This window comes from Chiloscyllium plagiosum, unplaced genomic scaffold (genome assembly GCF_037043375.1).
Source record: "Chiloscyllium plagiosum isolate Xiang-an unplaced genomic scaffold, Cpla_swu_hap1 HiC_scaffold_7, whole genome shotgun sequence".
NCBI classification, from domain to species: domain Eukaryota; kingdom Metazoa; phylum Chordata; class Chondrichthyes; order Orectolobiformes; family Hemiscylliidae; genus Chiloscyllium; species Chiloscyllium plagiosum.
The window spans coordinates 43,530,564-43,553,102 of record NW_028270145.1 but is presented as its reverse complement, the minus strand read 5'-3'; positions in this window follow the sequence as shown (position 1 = coordinate 43,553,102).

The window sequence follows — 22,539 nt, the reverse complement described above, 5'->3', positions numbered from 1 at the left end:
TTGGTGCACACAAAAGGCTTAGGAAAGTGACAGATGTGATCAATACTCCCAATTGCAGGAAGAATTGATTACATCATGTGAATCTAGGTTAAAGCGATATTATCATAGGGAGGAAGATAAGAAAGAGCAAATATGTCAGGTGATAAGGGAAATGAATGATGACAGGGACAGAAAAGGTGAGGTAGAAGGAGATGTAGACAATTCACCAAACAAACCTCCCACAATTTGACTAGGCAATACTGAATTACTGGGACAGTTAGACAACATACCTTAATGTTCTGCGGAAGGACAACAGGAAGATCTAATAGAGTTACTTAGGAAATTCAAATAAATCTGTAGAGATATACCTGGTTGTAACATGTTAGCCAGGCATGATGTTGGGATATTAGTTTTGTTAAAACAATAGCCTTATCAGTTAAGCATTAAAAACATGAGCAGGAGGAAATAAAGGTTCAATACATTCTAGAAAATCACCTGACTGAATCACACCAAAACAATTGGAGTTCACCAGCATTGTTAGTTCCTAAACCAGATGTGTCAAGTAGACTTTGGAAAAAAATTGAGAAAAGCAAATGCAGGCACAAAAACTGATTCAGAACCACTTCCTTGGTTTGGAGGTAACTTACTTGAGCTACATCACAGGATAAAGGCAATGTTGCCAAGAAAAGCAAAAGTGAAGATTCTACTAGAATTTCTCATTTCTAAAGCAAAAGAGGAAATCATGAACTTACTGAGAAAAGGTTTTCAGAGATTTGTGCCTAACATCAGCACAATAGCTCTACCTTTACAAGATTTGTGACAAAGATAGCAAGGGTGGTATAGGCCACAGAGTGCTTTTGAACAACTAAACACAGTCCTAAGAAATGAATCGGTTTTAGCTGCCTCTGAGTTCCCTAAATCTTTTTCAATGGCAATTGATGCTAGTAACCTGTGGGTGGGCACAGTATTGTTGCAAAAAGATGAATCAGGAATATATTAGCCAGTGTGATACTTTTCCAAGAAATAAAATAAATATCAGAAAAAAGTAGTCTAAAATGGAAAAGGAACCTATGGGACAATTATTTTTCTTCAACATTTTGAAATCTATGTCTGTCATGGTTGAAATGAAGCACTGGTAGAGATTGAGCACAGTCCGCTAGCTTTTGTTGAGAAATTTATCCCTTAGATGCAAGATTGTTCTGGTGGAGTTTATTAATTGAACCATTTAATGTAAAAATTGTTCACATTCCTGGAAAAGATAATGCATCAGCAATTGCCTTATCAAAAATAAGACTGTGCTGGAATAGATTAAGTATTTGGGAGTAATATGACAAGAAGTTCTTTAAATTGTACTAGGTATAACTGATTTGTTTTCCTGTGTTATATTGGCTCTGTGTGTCTGATTTTTATTGATTCCTTAGCTTTTCTAGGGCTCCTTGATACTTCACTTGAACAAATGCTGCTTGGAGCTTCATTTCCCCTCTTGGAGATAAGTCATTTTTCCATGTTTGGATCAAGACTGTTGTGATAGAACAAAGAACATAGAGCAGTACAACACAGGAATGGGCCCTTCAGCCCACAATGTTGTGCCAAACGTAACACTGAATTAAACTAATCCCTTCAGCCTGCCCTTGGTCCATATCCCTCCATTCCTTGCACATTCATGTGCTTATCTAAAAGTTCCTTAAACAACCCTATTGTATCTGCCTCTATCACCGCACCTGGCAGCATGTTCCAAACTCCTATCGCTCACTGTGTAAAAATCTTACTCCTCACATTTTCTTTGAACTTTCCCTTTCTCACCTGATATAGACTTCTGTTAAGTCTCCCCTCAACCTCTGCCGCTCCAGAGAAAACAACCTGAGTTTTTCTGGCCTGTCCTTATAGCTCATACCTTCTAATCCAGGCAACATCCTAGTAAACTTCTTCTGCACCCTCTCCGAAGCCTTCACATCCATCCTGTAATGTGGTGACCAGAACTGAATGCTATTGGGAGATATTAGGACATCAATGGGCCTGGAACAACTCAAACTGATCATCAGTAAACTGATTAATGTGGAGTAAATACCATTTGATAATACATTCAACGACATGTTCCATCAAGTTGTTTGTGAGTCGGAGAAGATTTATAGGTTGATAATTGGTTGGGTTGATTTGTCTTGCTTTTTATGACTAAGACATCTTTGGGCAATTTTCCATATTGCTGGGAAGGTGCCAGTCAATGTACAAAAGTGATGGCAAGCTAAGTTTACAAGTTCAGTCATGCTCCACAGAGCAGTGGGTGCAACATTACATTAATATTCAATAGAGTCAACAAAAGAAAGTGTTTTCTCACATTAAAGAAAGTGTTCCTTAACCTCCCTTTGACCATCAATATCTACCCATTGTGAAGTGTGTCAGTTCATTTGGGTTTCACATTAAGATAGTCTCAATAAATAATGATTCATTAATACAGTGAAACTAATGTAATTTGGAAAAAGATCCATGCCAACTTATTGCTCTCAAGTCTTAAGTTAATGACAACGGATTTCAGCAGGAAGGAGATGTACATGATGTAGAGCCTCCATGTTTTTCCAAAAGGCTTTTTAATATGTTACCCATTACTGCAGCCTTCTCAGCTACTGGCTGGTCACCACTGAAAAGCCTACCTTGTTGCTGAATCACACATGGTTCTCAAGCACATCACCAAATAAGATTATACCAAAGATTGTGCCTTTAACATTTAGATCAGCACCTTGTGGAAAGCCATTCAACTTATCTCCTTGAATCTTTGATAAAATCAGAATTGAAGAATTGAAAGTAGTAAAGATATCTATTTGGCAAGTAATGTCTCTTTTCCGGATATCTCTTTTTTAGCTGACTCACTGAAATTTAGTTAAAAATTACACAACACTAGGTTATAGTACAACAGGTTTAATTGGAAGCACACTAGCTTTCAGAGCGACAAAACCTTTAAAAAAAAAGGTTTTGTGATTTACACATGAAAGAAGTGAAACTATTACTGTATTCTAACAGATGAAAGGCTTAACAGACAATCAATTTTTCAATGTATAATTTCAGTTACATCACACTGTAAATTTTTGCTATAAATTCTGTGTTACGATCGAGCCCTCCACTATCACCTGATGGAGGAGTGTCGCTCCGAAAGCTAGTGTGCTCCCAGTTAAACCTGTTGGACTATAACCTGGTGTTGTGTGATTTTTAACTTTGTATACCCCAGTCCAACACCGGCATCTCTAAATCATCACTGAAATTTAGTTCATTTAAATACAAAAGTATAAAAGCCACTAATGATTCATTTTAGAGGCACAGTTATTTTGTTAGTAAAACTTGCAGGATAGCAAGATGCTGAAAAAAAATGCTGAACACATCTAATTATATATGTACTTGTAATTTAATCAAAATTCAATACATTTGCAAACCTTTGAGATCCATAATCTATATAATTTTCAACCCTTTATTTTCTCTATATTTAATCATGTATAACTGAATCAATGAGAAAGCAATAATCCTAGTTAGTGAGAACAATACCAAAGTTTTGAATGAATGATGTCAACTATTTATGAATAACTTGCTGCAAAGATAATCATTGGATCAAAAGTACTGAATAAGATCCCACATATCAGCCATTGTCCTCCAATTATAAAGTAACATGAGAATTTGCTTTTTTAATTTTTTAAAAGGTTGTTTTTTCACATGTAATATGTAATTTTACATGGCATCCATATGTTTGTCTGCTTTGAATATATGTTACAATACTACTTAATGTCAGATGAGGTGAATCGCACATTTTCTTTAAAAAGTAAAACACCTCCAAAGTGGTGGTCATTGATTATAGGAGCCCTTTTGCAAGAGAATTCAAAATTAACTAGTATATCATATGAAGATCAAAGTACATTTAGCCATCAAAGTAAATGTTGTTTCTGTATTTAAATTATGGAAATGTATCATGCATTAAGCTAAAATTGTAGCTAATTTTTTCTGTAGAATGGCAAATTTCCCAAAGCACTTTTGTATGAGGATTTATTAATTCAATCCACTAATTGGTAAATTTTACAATATGCCTTTTGTATGATGAATCACACTTCAACTGAAAAAAGACAGTAGGCAATTATAAAAAAAATGTGAATAGGAACGTGAATTCTGTTTAGATGAGGTGTACAAAATATTGCATTTAATACAAAATCCAGATTTAAAAAAAATATAGATTTGTCATTAATTAAAGAAATATATGACATATTTAAGAGCCTTGTGTTGTCTCAAAGGACCATACAGTCATTGACATATTTTTTTCAGAATTTAAGTAAGGCAGGAAATGCAACAACATTCCACAAACCGAACTAAAATAATAAATGATCAAGTAATCTGTTTTTAATTGATGCTGGCTGAGGAATAAATGTTCATCAGAATACCACCAGGTCCACCCAAACTTCTTCAAAGTGTTGTATGAGATCTTTTATATCCCCCGGCAGGGTAGGTGGAGCCCCGGTACTTTTGTGACATTTGAAAATAGTCCTTGCTCAGTCAACATGGATCATGTGCTGAAGTCCCTGCAGCTGGGTTTATATATTGAGGTTTCTAACTCAAAGGCAAGAGTTCTGTCACTGAATCCAAGGTGCCCACCATTAAGAAAGATGCCAATTCATCTGAACATAAGTTTTCTGTTATCTAATTTGATCTGGCTGATTGGAAACCTGCCTTCATGTACTCACTTCAGATTCATATCCATGAAATCATTTGACCAACAATAAGTTGTCAATCTCAGATTTGGAATTGGCAATTGATCCAGCAGCAATTGCCAATTTGTGGAAGAGATTTCTAATCTGCCAAGCCGTTTATGTTTAGAAGTGTTTCCCAACATCATTCTTGAAAATTCTGGTTCTAATTTTTCACAAATATTCACCCATTATGCTGAACATGGTGCTGCCAATGCCTCCACTACCTCCACAGAGAAATAGCTGGCTCATGTCCTCTGAGAATAACAGTACCAAGAACTAAAAGGTAGAATGGACAAGACTGCCCCCTTCACCTCCAACTAGCTCTAACACTGACACCTCAGTGAGAATGATAACGTTAAAGAGTGTGTGACAACAATCTGGTAAGCACCTCACTGTGACATTGCCACAGCTGGCTGAGGAAGAATCTCCCCTGGTCTCTGGCACTTGGAGAAGCGCTGGAGACCAGGCACCAGCTCAGTCCCAGGCTGGAGGGGCCCCTGTGGTGTCAGCAATCAGAGACTTTGTCCTCACGCGCAGGGAGGAACAGAAGCAGTAGACAGGGAAATGGGTTGCAATTGCTTTCATAGTCCAAAAGCTGCAGTCATAGGATCATCTTGCTGCCTCCATGGACTGGTCGGTGGATGCCATGGAGAGTCAGGTCCAGCATTCTCACGGTCTGATGGAGAAACCCTGCAATCTATTGTTCAGTCATTAGTCCTCAGCAACAAGGGCATGGCAACAGTGGGATGAGGACCCTGGCCTGCACTCCAGATTTCCCATCCTCACAAAGAGACAGGCTGGTACCAGGAGGCATCCAGAAATTTCTCCTCATCTCAGCCATAACATCCTTCCTCAGATAAGTATGACAAAACTACACACAATATAATGGAGCGAGATGCTCCTGACGGCAAGATAGGCCTCACTGGATGTCTCATTTGATTCTGTCACAAATCTTGCCATAGCCACATTGCTCAGATCTCTATAAGATTTTGCCTGATATGTATCATACCAATGTATTTTGTATTCATTGCTTCAGCTTGCTTCAGAAAAGAGCCTCTGCTCATTAGACCATCAAGTCATTTCCTTCTAGACCAGCCAGACCTTTTAGATTCCAAACAAAAAGGGGAATGATGGCAGCATATATATCTTAGCAAGGTGACTGTGACAATCTCTCACACGTTACCAATATTGGAACCCACACAATTTTGCCCATTCTCTTAATTTATTAAAACCTCTTTGCATTTAATTTTGCTTCCATTGATATTGCTCACAATAATGCCCAATAAATTATGACCCAGATCTTCTGGTGCTTGGATTGCTGGATGCTGGATGTTCCTCCAAAGATCTGCTTTGGAATCCTCATACTGTCTACATATGGAGTGCCTGGGAAATTTATACTTCCGATGGGAAATTACCATGCATGCATCTGGAACTCAATGAAAAAGCCTCCAGCTCTGACTTAGAGTTAGAGACTTTAGAGGGTGCTGACTCATTCTCTCTAATAGTTATGAAAGATATGCTGGATGCATTCAAACCCTGTTCTCTCCTGAATAACTGTACCACATATCACCCTGGTTCCCCACTGGCCTACCCCTGCTCCCTCCAGCCCTCCTCCAACCTCATACCTGAGCCTCTGGCTGTCTTCAAAATTCCTGCTGATCCCTAACCCAAGTAGTACCCTAGCTCAACGCCAATGTCCCCCGCCATTCAATCACCCAACAACCTAGTTGACAACTTGTCTGTTCACTCATCCATCCATTGTCCTGCCTTTCCCTCCATCTGTTACTCTATCCTCTCAAGTGCCCAATTGCCAGCTTATCTCCACACCCAGCATCAACCTACCCCCTCACTTGTCAACCTATTCTTGACATGCCTGCCTCACCAACCCCTCTTATACCTACCACCCTATTCCCTCACTGACCTCTCTGATCCCTATTTACTTACCCACGATCTGCCACCCTTACTCCATCCACTGCCAACATATTTCCCCACCCATTCAGCTACCTCTCACCTACCTCCCAACCTATCCCTTACACATGATGTCATCTTACCTCCACTAACCCACTTACCTTACAGATTTACTTTATATTTCTCAGAGGTTTTGGACATTTAAACAACTTAAACAACGTATTGTGCCACAAAGGTGGGTCTTTTGGCTTCAATGAAGATTTTCTTCACTGCCCTTTCTTTGGCAGACTGGCTCAGAACACATTCAGAAATTCTCACAAATTACAAAGAGGTAGATTTTATCATTCATTTCCCCCTCAATTTTATGGAAAGCGTTCATAAAAACTGGACATAAGTTCAAAAACACTTATTTTCACAAAAGTGACCTTACTGATTTAAAAATCTATTGAATGCTTAGAATGAAGAAATTTGGCATGGCATGGATTTAAAGTTATCTTTCTAGAATCAGAAAGGTGGTTGAGCAACAATTATAAACGAGTAAGAAATAAAAGCAGGAATAGTTCATTCAGCCCTTGACCTTGCTCCACTGTCCAATATGGTGGCCTTAATTCCACATCCCTGCATGTTTCCCATAATCCTTGCCTGACGTGATCATCAAAAGTTGATCCACCTCAATCTTGAATGTCTTCAATGACACAGCCTCCACTTCTCTCTAAGGAAGAGAATTACTGAATCTCCGCTTTATCTCTGGAGACCCTTTATTTTGAAACTGTGCCTCTGAGTTCTATATTCTCACACAAATGAAAACATCATCTCAGCATCTCCCATCAGAAATTATTAGAATCTTACATGATTCAATAAGATAACCAACCAATTCTTCAAAATTCCCATGAATATAGTCCCAGCCAGCTTAAGTCCTCCTGACAAGACAAACACTTAATCCCAGGAATCACCCGAATGAAACTTTGACCTGGTTCACAAGCAAGCATGTCTCTCCTTACATAATGACCAAATCTCTACACAATGCTCTAGGAATGGCCTTACCAATGTTTTGTACAAGCAAGACTGCTGTAAATTAATACTCCATCTCCCTTGCAGAGGTAAAGTTGCCATAGCCTTATATCCCCCTTACAGTAAAGGCCAACATCCCATTTGCCTTCCTAACTACTTCCTGTACCTAGGAGCAAATTACTGCAGGTGCTGAAATCTATACTGAAAACAACAAAAGCTTGGAGATCACAGCAGTTCAGACAGCATCCATGGAGAGAGAGCAAGCTTACGTTTCATTCTGATGAAGAGTCATCTAGACTTGAAACATTAGTTTGCTCTCTCTCCTTGGATGCTGCCTGATCTTCTGTGACCTCCAGCATGTGTTGTTTTCAATACTTGCTGTGACTGCATGTTGATTTTTACTGATTCATCCTCAAGGACAGCCAGGTCCCACTACATTGCAACATTTTTCAGTTTTTATTTGCATAATATTCATAATTTCTATCCTGCAAAAGTGAACAACCTCAGATTTTCTCAAATTACACTCAATGTGCCAACTTTTTGGCAAATCAGTTATCCTCTGTATGTATCATTTTGCAGACTCTCTGCATTCTCCTCAGGGATTGATTTCCTACCTGCTTTTGCCTCATCAGCCAATCTGACTTGGCAATGTCAGTAATTAACATATATACAAAATAATTGAGACTTTACCATTGATCGATGTGGTGTTCCACCAATTAAAGTATGCCATTTTGAAAAACAAACAATTCAGCTAAAAGATCTGATTTTTATTAGTTAGCCAGTACTCTGTCTATGCTATTATGTTACATCCAACACCATAAGCTTTTATGTTTTGCAGTGACCTTCCCTCCATCATGAGATCAGAAATGGGGATGTTTGCCAATGATTGCACAATGTTCGGCACCATTCACAGAGGCGGGCATGATAGCATCATTTAAGATGTATCTAGACAGATACATGAATGGGCAGGGAGCAGAGGGATACAGATCCTTAGAAAATAGGCTTCAAACACTGAAGCAGCCCATGTTCAAATACAACAAATCCTGTTCTGTATCCAAGCTAGAATTGACAATTGGCAAGTTACATTCACATCACACAAATGTTAAGCAATGACCACCTTTAATAAGAAACAATCTAATCACCGTCCTTGATATTCAATGATGTTACCATCAATGAACCTTCATACAATCAATTTCCTCATGGTAATCATTGATCTGAAAATCATCTGGACTCATCATGTAAACACAGTGGCTACAACAGCAGGTCAGCAGTTAGGAATACTGCGATGACTAACTCACCTCCTGACTCCCCAGAGCTTGTCCTCCATCTACAAGGCACAAGCTAGGAATGTGATAGAATACTCTCCATTGCCTGGATGGATACAGCTCCAACACCAATCAAGAAGCTTCACACCATCCATGATAAAGCAGCCCACTTGAGTGGCTCCACATCCACATCTATCCACTCCCTCTACTATCTACAAGACGCACCGCAGAAATTCACCAAAGATCTTTAGACAATACCTTCCAAGCTCTTGTCCACTTACATCTAGAGTGACAAGGGCAGCAGATACGTGGGAACACCACCATCTACAATTTCCCCTCCAATCTACTCACCTGTTTGACTTGGAAGTATATTGCCTTTCGTTAACCGCCCCTGGGTAAAAATCCTAGAATTCCCTCCAAAGGGCAATGTGGGTCAGCCCACAATGGTTCCAGAAGGCAGCTCACCATCAAGGGCAATTAGGGTGGGTAAGAAATGCTGGCCAGCCAGCGATGTCCATGTCCTATGAGTGAATATGTAAAAAAAATTACGTTTTATATTACTGAATACCTTGTGGAATTTAAAATATGTTACAGCGACTGGTTCACCTTTACCCTCTCCATTTGTTATATTGCTTTAAAAAAACATACATTTTTCGAGTCTGCTTACCGTTTCACAAAACTATGTTAAACCTGCCCTTTGGTTTTCCAAGTCCTACTTTCTGCCTTATAATGAAAATTCTAGCATTTACCCAACAACAGAAGTTAGGTTAACAGGCCCATAATTTCAATTTTTTTTTCTGCCTCTTTTCTGGAACAGAAGAGTGACATTTAGGGTTTCCAACCCATTGGTATGTTGCCAGAGTCTGGGGAATTTTGAAAGATGACAAACAATGCATTATGAGTCAAAATGCCATTAAAAACAAACTTGCATTTCATTCAATAATACTTTTTCAATAGTTTTTACAATAAGAACAATAATATAAGAAGTGACAGTTCATGTTAATGTGGTGAGGAGTAGGGAATCACTGCCAGTAATTTCAGCACTTCTGTCTTTCATTATGCATGTATGGCCACTGGAAGTTGGTTTCAGCTTCAGATTAATGACAGCTAAAGCTGATAATTTCACCATTGTTACAAGTGCAATCAGAACCCATTTCTACTTTCAGAGTTGCTTTGATAATGTCGACCTAATGTTGTATTTGAATGTGTTAACAATCATGGATGACAAATATATACCAAATTCCATTTTTGTGGTGCTTGTGAGGGTTACCAATGGAGCTACTTTTTATGCTACTATCATTTCTCGACCTCATGCTGGAATAACTACAGGCATCAGTAAGTCAATAGTGCCCACAATCATTTCTCAACTCATTTATGTTTTCCACAGCAGGGAGACTCCTTTTAAAAGGTTCCCTACATTCTCAGAACAGCAAAAGAAACAAAGAAACATAATTCACCACTGCTGATTTCAAAATCCATCAACCATGCCCAACAGTAACTATACGTGATAGTTCTGTATATATAAGAAAAAAAAATCTCTTTTATGAGTATATATGACGGTCCATGATGTCAAAACCATTATTACATGCATACATGTGTTAATGACTCTGCCAGTACCCATGACTGATTTATTTTAGAGCAGGAAGAAACCAATTGTTGACAGATGGTAGCTGCTACATAAAATATTAACCTATAGACTTCTCAGAGACTTTGCTTTCTATTTGCGAAGTTTTATATAATGTTGCTTTTTCTTTCGAAACAAACATGCGTTATCACTTAAGCAGAAACTGACAAGTATACTGCTAAATCACTAACGATACAAAGAAACAGAATAGGATTTATATTAAGGTTTCTCTTTTGAATTGACTAACTTCCTATTCCATTTGAGTGTCAGTTTCATAGTCCACCTATTTCCTTTCACTGCACTCGTCTGTCTTCTTTTGGTTCGTGTCTGAGATGCCAGAACATAAACCTTCCACATCTTTTTTATTTGATATTCAAGGTATTCCTGTTTAAGTTGAGACTGTTATGTTTTCCTCTAAATTGGTCATGCCTGTTAGTACAACAAATCCTTGAAAGAGGTAGAAAAATATTGGAGGAGGGCAATTGATTGTTAGGAACTATTAAACTTGTCATCATGCTAAAGTAGCTGGAGTATTCTCTTGGCTCGAATATGAATTCAACTTTTTCTAAAATTTAAAATTGTGGGTGCTGTCTTAGCACAAAGAAAGTGGCATAAAGAATAGACCACACAGTCCTTTGGAAACATTTTACCATTCAGTACAATATGGCTGGTCTTGGCATCAACTCCATTGCCCACTTGCTCACCATATTCCTTTCTCCCTGAAAGGCCAAAATTCTATCTCAGTCTCAAACGTATGAAATGATGGATCATCCATAACTCCCCAGGTTGGAGAATTCCAAAGATTCTCAGGTATTTGACTAAATAAATTTCTCATCAGATTGACCCATTATCCTGGAGCTGTGCTCTCATGTTCTAGATTTTTCAGCTACTGGAAGCCATATTTCAGTGAAACTCCTCAGGATCCTGTGTGTTTCAGAGATAATTTCTCATTTTTTCTAAACTCTGGAGAGTATAGGCTGCATTCATGCTAGCTTGATACCAGCTCAACTTAGGAAAGCCTGATATTTCTAAAATATCCTGAAACAGACATTAAGGCAGTCATCAGCTTATGAAAGGCATTTAATGCTAGTTTTTGAATGTTTAATTTTTTTATTTAGTTACCATCCTAGATAACTGGAAAATAGTTCAAGGCATCAAGTCAGGCATTCTTTCAGCTGTTCCTTGAAGCCGCCAATTTTGTTCATCCCAAAATTCAAGATTGTGCACTAGTTCTAGCCCAGAAATAGCTGCTCAATATCTAATAACACAACAGCAAATCCCAGAGGGGTTGCAATACAATCACCACATGACCTGAATTAGATATTGTTTCTTTCTCACATGCCTTCACTTGCGTTTCTTTAATCCAACTGAACTTGGTTTGATGAACACTTGATGACACAAGACACCATGGAAACCACTAGGCTGCTTTATTTTGCAGACAGCAAATATACAGATGCACAAACAATCAAAGCAAGTTCCCTTGACTTAATTCAACATCAGTACTGTCCATTAAAGATGCTAATAAACATTTATTCCCATGTGCATCCTGCCTTTCTGTCGGTTGAATTTTTGTGTTTTCTTCCTTTCAAGACACAGTCTAATCACAAGATCTGATCTGCTTCATTTTTAGGTACCAGGAGTGGTATACAATCTGTGTCTTATTTCCAGTCCTTCTGTTGCCATATTTACTATGTCTTTATTGGTGGAAACTTCATGGCCCTCTGAGCAATGTGTGCCATTGTGAGAAATTTAGGAAAATAGTCAGAAGTGTCCAGCAAGGCATAATGACCAAACCGCCCTATTTCTCAACCAAGTGTTAAACGTTGAGATGAGTGGCAAGAGGGCTATTAACAGGGATAATTGCTCATTATCACCCTGTTACAACAAAAACCTAACATATTTATATGCACTCTTTTATTCTACCACCTGCTGGATAAAAACTAGATACCGAGAGTTCCTGACATGAACATTAAAGCAGTTACTTGGTGACTCCATCGCATCACTTATTCCTTCAAACCTTGACTTTGGATACCTGGCACTAATATCTCAGGGAACACTCCATGGACAGTGACTGCCCACATTCATAGACAATGTCATCTCACAGATACCAGCATTGACATCATCATCAACTTGACAGATACTCTTGACATCATCATGCACATCTCTGGTCTACTTAGTCACAGAGTCATAGAGATGTACAGCACGGAATAGACTCATCCATGCTGACCAACTATCCTTATCTAATCTAGTCCCATTTTCCAGCACTTGGCCCATATCCCTCTAAATGCTTTCTATTCATATACTCATCCAGATGCCATTTAAATGATGTAATTGTACTAGCCTCCACCACTTCCTCTGGCAGCTCATTCCATACACACACATCCCTCTGTGTGAAAATGTTGACCTTTGGGTCCCTTTTAAACTTTTACTCTTTCACTCTAAACCTATGCCCTCAAGTTCTGGACTCCCCCACCCCAGCAAAAAGACCTTGTCTATTTACCTTTTCCATGTCCCTCATGATTTTATAAACCTCTGTAAGGTCACGCCTCAGCCTCCGACGCTCCAGGGAAAACAGCCCCAGCTATTCAGCCTCTCCCTATAGCTCAAATCCTCCAACCCTGGCAACAGCCTTATAAACCTTTTCTGAACCGTTTGAAGTTTTACAACATCCTTCCAATAGGAGGGAGACCCGAATTGCACACTATATTTCTATTGGGTGGTTTTGTATTTCAACCTGCACTTTACTGAACAAATTGTGGGGATGGGTTTTAGGGGGTAAAGATGAGAGCTGCAACCAGCACCTTTTAATATAATGTCGCAGAAAGGACACCTTACGCACAGGGACAAGCACTCAGTACACAAGTTAGATCAGGGTGTGTCTCAGAATTGCAGACTTGCTCTCTTAATGCTCACTCACTTTGTGTTAACTTTGATGTTCATGTCATCCTTGCCTCCACTAACCTTCTGGTGTCGTTCCCCCCAACCCCCACCCCCAGACAAACTTTAAAGATTCACAACAATTCTGTCTTGTTGTTTGGTATAGACACAATGCCAGGCAGCTTTTGATGCTCATCGAGGGGGTGGTCATGTTGCTATTTGGCACCATGCTATTTCAGTCTCACTTACAGCATGTACCAGTAGCCTATGCAGCAAACACACTGCATGTGCTTCAACCACATGGCCATGCCTTGGGGTCAAATGTATACAGTCCTCAGAAATCAGTCACAAGTACCAATAGAGTCAGTCAAGGGAATTCATTACTCACAGCCCAAAGGCTTGGGCACAGTAAGGGTCGGGAGTTCATCTCACTACTGTCTGGAAATGGACCATGGTGCGTCCTGCAGCTTCCAGGCAGGAAGTCAGGGGATTTGTAGATCATCATTACACAGAGAGCAGTCAGGTCAGTCATCAGTCGAGGGTGTTCCCCTGTGTTGGTCAGGAGAGGGGCATGGTCAGTCATGGGTGTGAGTGGAAGTCTGAGGTATTATGAGAGACACTGCTATGTAGGGAAATGGAGGGCTAAATGTTGGGGATTTGATGCAGCTACCTGCGATAAAGAGAGATAAAAGATGGCAAAGGAGGGGACAGTTTGACATATAAAGAAGAATAAGGTAGTGTATTGGAGGACATGGGAATGGCCTGAGAACAAAGGAAAAAGAAAATTACAGCACAGGACGGCCCTTTGGCCCTCCATGCCTCTATCTAAACCTATCGCCTATTTTCTAAGGATCTGTATCCCTCTGCTCCCTGCCCATTCATGACATTATTGTGCTGCCTCTGCCATAACGCTTTCCAGGCATCTAGCACCCTCTGCATAATGAACTTGCCATGCATATCTCCCTCAAACATTTCACCTCTCAATTTGAACTCGTGACCCTTAGTAATTGAGTCCTCCACTCCAGGAAAATGTTTCTTGCTTTATCCACTCTGTCTACATCTCTCATGATTTTGTAGTCATCAATCTCCATCTTTCAAATGAAAATAATCTTAATCTACTCAACCTCTGTTCATAGCTGGTGCCCTCCATACCAGACAATATTCTGGTGAACCTCCTCTGCACCCTCTCCAAAGCATCCACATCCTTTTGGTAAAAAGGCGACCAGAACTGTACACAGTGTTCCAAATCTGGCTGAACCAAAGTCCTATACAACTGTAACATGACCTGCCAACTCCTGTACTCAATACCCCATCTGGTGAAGAAAAGCATGCAGTATGCCTTCTTAACCACTCTACTGACCTGCGTTACCACCGTCAGGGTACAATAGGCCTGAACACCCAGATCTGTCTGTACATCAATTCTGCCCAGGGCTTTTCCATTTACTGTATAGTTTGCTCTTGAATTGGATCTTCCAAAATGCGTCACCTCACATTTGCCCGGATTGAACTCCATCTGCCATTTCTCCACCCATTTCCAATATATCTACATTCTGCTGTATTCTCTCACAGTCCCCTTCACTATCTGCTACTCCACCAATTTTAGGGTCATCTGCAAAGGCCATCTATATCTTCCTCTAGATTATTTATACACATCACAAACAACAATGGTCCCAGCACTGATCTCTGTGGAACTCCACTGGTGATGGTTCTCCATTTTGAGAAACTCCCTTCCACTACTACTCTCTGTCTCCTGCTGCCCAGCCAGTTCTCTATCCATCTAGCTCATACACCCCGGGCCCCATGTGACTTCACTTTCTCCATCAACCTACCATGGGGAAACTTATCAAACACCTTACTAAAGTCCATAGATATGACATTTACAGCCCTTCCCTCATCAATCAACTTTGTCACTTCCTCAAAGAATTCTATTAAGTTGGTAAGGCATGACCTTCTCTGCACAAAACCACTGATAAGCCAAATGGGAATAAATCCTTTCCCTCAGTATCTTCTCCAGCAGCTTCCCTATGACTGACATCAGGTTCACTGGTCTATAATTACCTGGATTATCCCTGCTATCCTCTTCCTCTGGGACCTCACCCATGTTCAAGGATGCTGCAAAGATATCTATTAAAGCCCCACTTACTTCCTCTCTCGCTTCCCTCAATAACCTGGGCTAGATCCCATCCGGACCTGGGGACTTGATCACCTTAATGACTTTTAGATTAGATTAGATTCCCTACAGTATTGAAACAGACCCTTTGGCCCAACAAGTCCACACCGACCCTCCAAAACGTAACCCACCTAGACCCATTTCCTTTCCCTATATTTACTCCTGACTATGGGCAATTTAGCGTGCCCAATTCACCTAAACTGCACATCTTTGGATTGTGGGAGAAACCCCACACAGTCAGTCACCCAAGGCAGGAATCGAACCTGGTTCTGGTGCTGTGCTAACCACTGAGCCACCGTGCTGCCCCAATACTTTAGAATACCCAACACTTCCTCCCTCCTAATGCTGACTTGACCTAGAGACATCAAACACCTATCCCTAACCTCAATATCCATCATGTCCCTCTCCTTGGTGAATACTGAAGCAAATACTCATTAAGAATCTCACCCATTTTCTCTGATTCCACGCATAACTTTCCTCCTTTGTCCTTGAGTGGGCCAACCCTTTCTCTAGCTACCCTCTTGCTCCTTACATATGAATAAAAGGTTTTGGAATTTTCCGTAACCCTGTTTGCTAAGGAAATCTCATGACCCCTTTTAGCCCTCTTAATTCCTTGTTTCAGATTAGTCCTACAATCCCAATATTCTTCCAAAGCTTCGTTTGTCTTTAATCACCTAGACCTTATCTATGTTTCCTTTTTCCTCTTTGCTAGTCGTACAATTTCACCACACTCTCTCAGAATTGCAAAGGACCCACTCTGTACTACATCCTCAGGAGAATCCATACTCTCAACAAACAGTATTTCAATTCCATCTCAAACATCAAAAACTGTAAGTACAACAAACTTTTATCTACCCACCTCCATAACCAGTGCTCCTCAAACATTCCAGAAGATTCTCCTGGCCTCGGAATCTACTCAGATGCCATTAGCCATGCGGCTGATGCAGCTGCCACCCCCACGCTGATTGATGATGTTACTTCCGCCCCCATCATGGCCACTCCCACAACCACTTCCACCCCTCACAATTCCTCATGCATCACACGTGACATCACTTCCGCCCCTCACATCATTGGTGATGCCATATGCTCAGTGACTTCCGCCACCCCTACTGCCGTGGTCACCACCACTTCCGCCCCCACCAACGCCACTTATTTGCATTCTGCTGACACGTCCCCCACAGACCCCACTGTCACTATCCCCACCCCCCAGAACCCCGAGGGGAACACTACCCCTGCTCATGACTCCACCCCCATTCCCCCCACCATCACACCCACTCCAGTTACAGGTTCCGCCCCCACTCCCAGCTCTACACCCACACCAGATACCAGCTCCCAGCCCTGCCGAGTTTTCACCATCCTCCCAGACCTCCCCCTCACTGAGAACGAACGATCAGTCCTCAGCAAAGGACTCACCTTCATCCCCCTCCGTCCACGCATCAATGAATTTAATACACGCCGTGACGTTGAACAATTCTTCCGTAGCCTCCACCTCCGAGCTTACTTTCACAATCAGGATTCCCGCCCACCTTCCAAGGACCCCTTCTCCTACCTCCAACACACTGCATCCACCTGGACACCCCGCGCTGGCCTATTACCTGCCCTCGACCTCTTCATTTCCAACTGCCGCCGGGACATTAACCGCCTCAACCTGTCAAACCCCCTCCCCCACTCCAACCTCTCACCCTCACAATGCGCAGCCCTCCAATCCCTCTGCTCCAATCCCAACCTCACCATCAAGCCAGCGGATAAAGGGGGCGCAGTGGTAGTCTGGCGCACTGACCTCTACACCGCTGAAGCCAAACGCCAACTCGAGGACCCCACTCCCCCATCACCAAACCATCATCTCCCAGACCATACAGAACCTCATCACCTCAGGAGATCTCCCACCCACAGCTTCCAAACTCATAGTCTCGGAACCCCGCACTGCCCGGTTCTACTTCCTTCCCAAGATCCACAAGCCTGACAACCCTGACCGACTCATTGTCTCAGCATGCTCCTGCCCCACTGAACTCATCTCTTCCTACCTCGACACTGTCTTATTCCCCCTAGTCCAGGAACTCCCCACATACATTCGAGATACCACCCACGCCCTCCACCTCCTCCAAGACTTCCGTTTCCCTGGCCCCCAACCATGGATATCCAATCCCTCTATACCTCCATCCGCCATGACCAGGGCCTCCAAGCCCTCCGTTTTTTCCTCTCCAGACATCCCCAACAGTACCCTTCCATCGACACTCTCACTCATTTGGCCGAACTGGTCCTCACCCTTAACAATTTCTCCTTTGAATCCACCCACTTCCTCCAGACAAAAGGGGTAGCCATGGGCACACGTATGGGCTCCAGCTATGCCTGTCTCTTTGTTGGCTACGTAGAGTAGTTGATCTTCCGTAATTACACCGGTACCACTCCCCACCTCTTCCTCCGCTACATTGATGACTGCATTGGCGCCACCTCGTGCTCCTGCGAGGAGGTTGAGCAATTCATCAACTTTACCAACACATTCCACCCTGACCTTAAATTTACTTGGACCATCTCTGACACCTCCCTCCCCTTCCTGGACCTCTCCATCTCCATTAATGACGACCGACTTGACACTGACATTTTTTACAAACCCACCGACTCCCACAGCTACCTGGATTACACCTCTTCCCACCCTACCTCCTGCAAAAATGCCATCCCATATTCCCAATTCCTCTGCCTCTGCCGTATCTGCTCCCAGGAGGACCAGTTCCACCACAGAACACACCAGATGACCTCAATTTCCCTTCCCAAGTGGTTAAAGATGCCCTCCAACGCATCTCGTCCACATCCCGCACCTCCGCCTTCAGACCCCACCCCTCCAACCATAACAAGGACAGAACGCCCCTGGTGCTCACCTTCCACCCTACCAACCTTCGCATAAACTAAATTATCCGTCGACATTTCCGCCACCTCCAAAAAGACCCCACCACCACGGATATATTTCCCTCCCCACCCCTTTCCGCCTTCCGCAAAGACCGTTCCCTCCATGACTGGTCAGGTCTATGCCCCCCTATAACCCACCCTCCCATCCTGGCACTTTCCCCTGCCACTGCAGGAACTGTAAAACCTGCGCCCACACCTCCTCCCTCACCTCTATCCAAGGCCCTAAAGGAGCCTTCCACATCCATCAAAGTTTTACTTGCACATCCACTAATATCATTTATTGTATCCGTTGCTTCCGATGCAGTCTCCTCTACATTGGGGAGACTGAGCGCCTCCTAGCAGAGCGCTTTAGGGAACATCTCCGGGACACCTGCACCAATCAACCACACCATCTCGTGGCCCAACATTTCAGCTCCCCCTCCCACTCTGCCGAGGGCATGGAGGTCCTGGGCCTCCTTCACTGCCACTCCCTCACCACCAGACGCCTGGAGGAAGAACGCCTCATCTTCCGCCTCGGAACACTTCAACCCCAGGGCATCAATGTGGACTTCAACAGTTTCCTCATTTCCCCTTCCCCCACCTCAACCTAATTCCAAACTTCCAGCTCAGCACTGTCCCCATGACTTGTCCGAACTTGTCCTACCTGCCTATCTCCTTTTCCACCTATCCACTCCACCCTCTCCTCCCTGACCTATCACCTTCATCCCCTCCCCCACTCACCCATTGTACTCTATGCTACTTTCTCCCCATCCCCACCCTCCTCTAGCTTATCTCTCCATGCTTCAGGCTCTCTGCCTTTATTCCTGATGAAGGGTTTTTGCCTGAAACGTCAATTTCGCTGCTCCTTGGATGCTGCCTGAACTGCTGTGCTCTTTCAGCACCACTAATCCAGAATCTGGTTTCCAGCATCTGCAGTCATTGTTTTTACCCCTTACAATTTCACCTGTCATCCATGGTTCCCTAATCCTCCCATTTCTATCACTCATTTTCACAGGGACATGTCTGTCCTGTACTCTAATCAACCACCTTTAAAAACCTTCCACATATCAAATGTGGATTTACCTTCATCAGCTGCTCCCAATCCACATTCTCCAGCTTCTGCCGAATTTTGCTATAGTTGGCCTTCCCCCAGTTTAGCACTCTTCCTTTAGGACCAGTTTCATCTTTGTCCACGACTACACTAAAGCTTATAGAATTGTGATTATTATTCCCAAAATAATCCCCTATTGAAACTTCAACCACCTGGCCGGGCTCATTCCCCAACAGTATGGCCCCTTCCCAAGTTGGACTATTTACATACTACTCTAGAAAGTGCTCCTTACAAATTCTGCTCCATCTAGACCTCTAACACTAAGTGAATCCCAGTCAATGTTAGAAAAATTACAACCTCCCATCACCACCACCCTTTTGCTCCTACATCTTTCCATAATCTGTTTACATATTTGTACCTCTATCTCACGCTTGCTGTAGGGAGGCCTGTAGTGCAGCCCCAACATTGTTACTGCACCCTTCCTATTTCTGAGCTCTGTCCATATTGCCTCACTGCTCGAGTCCTCCATAGTGCTTCCTTCAGCACAGTTAAGAGATTTCAGCAGTCACCATCATCTTGGCCTCATCAGTGGTTGCATTCAAAACAATGAGCCAACAAACTGTCGAGATGGAGCTCAGGGGTGTAAAGATGAGAACTGCAGCCATAATTCCACGTGGTGGGTGGGAAGAAGTAGGGATCAGTGGTGATAGGCTGTCGATGGAGTGCCAGGTGGAAAGGCACTTGGATGTTGGTGGCAGTACCTGATGACCAGCTGAGCCTGGGACTCAGCACACGGCGTGATCTGCATTATTTTCCATGACCTCTTGGTTCCTAAATGTGAAATAGATTTTCTGCCCCAACATGCAGGCCCAACCTCTGAGTAACAGGTTTCCATTCAATGGGCAATTCCATCAATCATGCATTTGCAGACCACTTGTAAGTTGTAGCCATTTGGAATATCTCATTGCGCCCATAAAATTAATGCGGTATCAACTGTGTGTGGTACAAACGCTGGTCACAGGCAATTTTGACCATTTTGTTGATTCTTGAAAGTTGAAGATAGACATCTCTGTGAGGCAAAAGGAATCCTGGGTGACATTAAAAGTGGCATCCATGGGGCAGAATCACAAACCTAATGCAACACCTCATCAGTTGCATGTGGATATGAAACTGATTCGCTTTTGAACTGAAAGTATAATGTAAGATGATTCTATCTGCAACTATGCCTTACTTGATTCAGGTGGGGCTGGGAGGAGACAGTGTCAGCGCTAATTCAGCGTTTATAATCTCCTACTTTCTCTTTGCAATATGACTGGTGTTATATTCAGCAGAATAAGGTCCAATGTCAAAGTTCAAAGTCAAGACTTTCCAAGCTTCTCCTTGTCAGATTTCGCCACCATCTCCCAATGTATGGAGAAGTATGTTGAATTTGTGATTGATGTGAATACTGACTGCTCACATTATTAAGGACCTGTTCTGTTTGTTACGTTCACACTGATTCATTATAAGTGTGATTGATGGATCCAGACACAGCAGGGCTTTTCCTACTGTCACTGCAATACAACAAAGATGTAAAGAAATTGAGGAGCAACAGATGCACCCAGTATGCCCAGAGCCAGCAGCAATTTTCAACAGACGCCGAATGGCCCCCAATGAAGAGATCAGAGATCATGGTTCCTAATAATGTGTTGGTGATACAAGAGTGCTAGATCATTCTATCCTCATTTTCAGGTGTAGTGTGGGCTCAGACTAATGCTGTCCGAGATATTGTTACTGAACTAAACCAACTGCAAGAGTGGGTCCTGTTATCCAACCACAAATGAATAAAGACTTAGATTTCGATTTTATTGTCATGTGTACTCAAGTACAGACATACAGGAGTACAATGAAAAATGTATAATGTCGCCACACAAGGTGCCATCTTAGGTGCTGAAAATGTGTTGCTGGAAAAGTGCAGCAGGTCAGGCAGCATCCAAGGAGCAGGAGAATCGACGTTTCGGACATGCCCGAAACATCGATTCTCCTGCTCCTTGGATGCTGCCTGACCTGCTGCGCTTTTCCAGCAACACATTTTCAGCTCTGATCTCCAGCATCTGCAGTCCTCACTTTCTCCTTGCCATCTTAGGTGCCAAGGAACTAAGGTACCTAAGTACAAAAAACGTAGGCACAATGTAGTATGAGAAACAGAGTTAAAAAGCTAAGCATTACGACATAGAATAGTAGAAAAATAAAGAAATGAGGTAATAGTTACCATTAAAGTCTTTCTTAATTTAAACTATGAAAATAAAGGAATAAGTTAAAGTTCAGAAGTCTTTGATGAGTTCTCCACTTAGCATGCTCAGTGGGAGACCTCAACCCTCTGTTCTCGACGCTATCGCCGCAGACAATGCTGCTCCTGCTGAAGCTGCCACCTCTCTGATCTCCCCTGCTACCTTGGGAACATGCCCGGGTTTGACCCACTCGTTCGCTGAGCCGAGACACCGCCAGGAGTCACCAAGGACCCAGATTGAGAACTGCTAAGAGAACTAGGCCAAGACCTGCCACAGGAGGAACACCAAGAGTGGGAAAATACCAGAAAATGGGAAAAAAAGAGAGAAAAGGTGGAAATGGGGGGTAAAGAAGGAAATGGCTGTAGCCAATGTCATTTATGCCAGATCAGACCATATCAGCTCATTTCCTTATGATGAGGTCAGTGCTGCAGCCTGGCCAGTAGAATTCAGCGATAAAGCTGGCTATACCTCAAAGTACAGGGCAAAGTAGACTGTGTCCAGATCATGTAGAGAGGACCTGTTCATTAGCAGCTAAGTTTATTAATAGAAATGAGTTCCATTCCTTCAATGTGCAAGTCATCTGTGATTGTCAATAGTACTTCTTAGGATTTGCATCAGATGTTATGATACTTATATCCTTGAAAACTCTTGTGTTTCTGCTGTGTTTGAGAGGCCAGGTGCCTTCCAAGGATGGCTATTGTGGGACAAGGGATATGGCTGATGACACAATTATGCATCTCCCCTAAATGAAGCTAACTGTAAATACAACGCAGCTCATTCTTT